This window comes from Anolis carolinensis, chromosome 2 (assembly GCF_035594765.1).
Source record: "Anolis carolinensis isolate JA03-04 chromosome 2, rAnoCar3.1.pri, whole genome shotgun sequence".
NCBI lineage: Eukaryota > Metazoa > Chordata > Lepidosauria > Squamata > Dactyloidae > Anolis > Anolis carolinensis.
The window spans coordinates 117,946,788-117,950,474 of record NC_085842.1 but is presented as its reverse complement, the minus strand read 5'-3'; the positions used below and the strand labels follow the sequence as shown (position 1 = coordinate 117,950,474).

The 3,687-nt window shown below is 42.1% G+C and overlaps 2 non-coding genes across 2 annotated transcripts; both read right to left on the bottom strand.

Moving 5' to 3' along the window:
* Positions 1-2,107: 2,107 nt before the first annotated feature.
* mir145 (microRNA mir-145) lies at positions 2,108-2,203 on the bottom strand. The gene has a single exon (NR_129864.1). It is a non-coding gene; the product is annotated as a microRNA mir-145 (primary transcript).
* Positions 2,204-3,348: 1,145 nt separating this feature from the next.
* mir143 (microRNA mir-143) lies at positions 3,349-3,433 on the bottom strand. Its single transcript, NR_129863.1, has one exon. It is a non-coding gene; the product is annotated as a microRNA mir-143 (primary transcript).
* Between the last annotated feature and the right edge of the window lie 254 nt (positions 3,434-3,687).

The following is a 3,687-nucleotide window of genomic DNA, read 5'->3' as shown; positions in this document are numbered from 1 at the left end:
GCTACAGGCAAGGAGAAATTAAGGATATGTAGCCTAGACATTTGCCTTCTGTTTTCTCAGATTATTGTACTTCCCCAAAATTCTTCTTGAAGAAACATTGTTTGGCTTAGTAGATTTTATTTAAGAATGCAAGTCCTTTGATGGAGCTGGGGTTTGCTGAATAGGCTGTTCGTAATATCCCATGTATGTAGCATAGAATGTGCTATGAGGGACAGAGCTTGCAAACAGATCTTCTTATGTTTGTACACCCAAAATCAGGGCTGGCTCTACCATTAGGTAGAGGCAACTATCTGTAGCAGAAGTGGCTTAAAGCAATGGTACTAGCACATGGATACCCCAGACATATAATGTTGCTTCTGATCCCACGGTGATTCCTCTTGTTAAAAGTCAAAACTGCCTATGCCAAATCCTCTCCTAAACTAGACTGCTGTCTCTGGTGCAGGGCAGGATCCTGTCCCATACCCATGAATGCCAGCTGAGTTGGCTTTTGTTTATGACACTTGGGGGTCAGGGATCCTTTTACCTGATGGAGTGAAATATCTTTGGATGGCTCTGTACAAATTGTTCCTGTGTTGTTTTGTTCATGGAGTCAATGACCCAAAACAATGCTTATGCATCTCTTCTTCCTCCTGAAAGACAATGCTTTTCAAGCAAGCAACAATCTGTAGTGTTGGGTCCTTCAATAGCAATCAAAAATGAATCTTCTAAAGATAGGCATGTGTAAGCCAATTGTCTTAAATAAAATGAGGAGTGCCTTACTTCTCTGTATCTAACTCGTAAAAGCATTTGAATATTGGTAATGCTTTCCCTACCAAAGTGAAGTGAATTGGAATGTATCACAGCTGCTCAGCCAAGATACACAACTGATGAAAGTGTGGATTATTGTCTGCTTCAGACATGGAAGGGCTAGCCTGTGGAGCCATAATCCATGGAAATCCATAATCTGTGCAGATCCATAATCTGCATAAAGATTATGAATCTGCCTTTGAGATCAGGGACTGACTCATGGGTAGGAAGAGGTAGATGCCCATCACAGCCCTTTTGACAAAGACATCACACAAACGCACACAGCTCAGTCTGCTTGCCTAAACACTGTTTTGCAGGAGACATGTATCAGGTGGGCGCTGCTGTATTGAACTCTGCTAAATCCAGTAAACACAGACTGTTATTTATAGCCTGTCAGCCCTTGTGGAGCAAGGTTGCCTGATCCCCACACACATACCAAAATAACACAAAAGCCCACAGAGGCAACAAAAGCACAAAACTTTATTGGATACAGCATTGACAGGTAGAAAGGCAGACATTTCTGGATTCAAACACAGTCAGCTATGCGCAAGCAATGAAAGTCAGTGCAGGATTTCTAGCTTAATTTGGGGAAAACTGTTTTTTGTGGTGGGGATAGCATCTACTAGCATCCAGCCACAGCTATGCTAGCTGGAGACTTCTGTGAGTGATAGTACTCTCTTCAGAAAACATTTTCACAAGCTATGAACCATAGGAGTACATTCCACTAGCCCACTAGAAATCAAAGGAAATATTACCCTACAAAGTTGTCTGCAGACCATGAGAGATGCAATGGCTACTTAGCTGTATTTGGAAAGTGGCATTTTAGGACATTGAAGTATATGAGGATCTGTCTCTTTGAAGCAGGAAAACCTGAAGAGCAATTAGAATTCCACACTCAGACCAAAACTACAGGCTTGGTTAGGCTTGTAATCAAATGGCTTTTCCTAGATTGAGTAAAACACAACATTGAAAACATCAGTAATGACGCTTCATGTTTTGACAGATTTGAGATTTGCAAGTCTGCTAAATAATGGTCACAGCCCCCTGTTTTAGTTTGATCTCTCTATACCTGAATGAAGCAAAAGAAAGAAGTGAGCAGTATTAGGTAAGCAAACTTTTTCTTTCTACTTGCTGTTGTTAAGGCAGACAATCTCCTTGATTTAGGAAAGCCACCAATACTGTATAGGCCACACATGTTGGATAGACAATTCTGACAGGCCCTTTGGTGAGCTGAGTGACAGCAGAAGTCTTGATGTTTCCCAAACCATGCCCTGCAGCCTATGACCCTCTCCAGAGTGATCAAAGGGCACAAACCATCACCAGTTGCTGAGCCATGACCCCAAGAACAGTATTTCCAGGAATCCCCCTCTTATCATCTAAGGGATTCCTGGGAAAACTGGACCCCGAGGACACAGTAAAGGGTGGTCTGAGAGCAAATAGACCAAGAGATCCTCTCACCTGAGATGTTCTAGTGTGATACAGCTGGAACAGGCTTGAATGGAAAAAGGTCCTCCTGTCCATCACACTGTTGTGCCAGTGGGGGAGTATGTGAGCACCCTATCCCCTCCCCACCTAGTGAGAATCTTTTGAATTAATTTTCTTAAGCAAGAATTATCTATAAATAATCATTCACCTCCTAATTAAGAGAGAATATTTGCATAATCTGCATATTCTCTACATGCAGACACTAGCCTGGAATGTATATAAAGGTGCATTGCCTCTTCCAAAAGGCTTCTCTTTCTCATCCTTCTGCCTTATAGCTGGACTGAAGAACCAATGCTTTATATGATTGAGGTACAAAACAGTGAGGGAGACATAAATTGTCTTGTTGGTAAGCTCTCTTCCTTGGACAACAAAAAACACTTAGACCATGAAAATGTTTGGCTCTAGGAGCTCTTACCTGATTGGAGACATGGTCATTCTTTGAGGAATTGATTATCTGAGTGGGCGGTGCTAGAGGCTTCCTGCCGCTTGCAGCCTATTCTGTTGTTTCTTTTCATTTTGCTCCTCATAGTCTCTGATGTTACCCTATATACTCATGTATAAGTCTAGAAATTTTAATCAGAAAATCAACCCCCGAAACCTGTGTTGACTTACCAACAGGTCAATGTGAGTACTGTACATTAATTTTCATTTTTTTTTAAACTATCACCTTCCCTGACACAAGTGGTAAACAGCACAGGCTTAGCTGGTTTAAAAACAAAACAAAAAAGAAGTACTAACTCCCTCTACTCTCTCTGGCATGGTATTGCTTCTGACCTTTTTGAATACCTGGGCATGGAAATAGCAGTGGCAGCCATGGGCAGCTGACCCCATGAGGTCGCATACTCTATGGCATGACCTTTAACTGATTTACAGGTGATATCAAAATCCATAAATTTGGCCCCAAAGCCTGGCCTTGACATATACTTGTTAAGTTAATTTGTACATGAGTATATGCTCTATATCATTCCAGCTGAAGAGCTGTGTCCTCTAAATTATTTGGAAGGCATACCTGTCTAGGCTCTCCCATTCCATGTGGCCTGACAAAAGAGAGGTGAGGCTGGCTCTGTTCGTTGCTTCGTTCCTCCCTTCCCGAGCTACAGTGCTTCATCTCAGACTCACAACTGACCAGAGATGCAGCACTGCACCTTGGGCTGGGAGACATTGAAGGGGGTCTTGTATCCGTCCATTCAGCAGAGTCTTCCTGTAAATGCTACAGAGGGGAGGCAAGGAGGTTACAGTGAAGAAAGCTACAATCTTTCAAAGTTTTGCCACCAATGAAAGTTATAAAGCCAAATGTTTGCCATAGATTGCTTGAGATCAGCAGAGGATTTTTGATATGTTCTAGGGATATTAATATTCCACTGAATACGTTCCACAGATTTCTCCACCCTTAGGAGAAAAACCAACGTTTCTGCA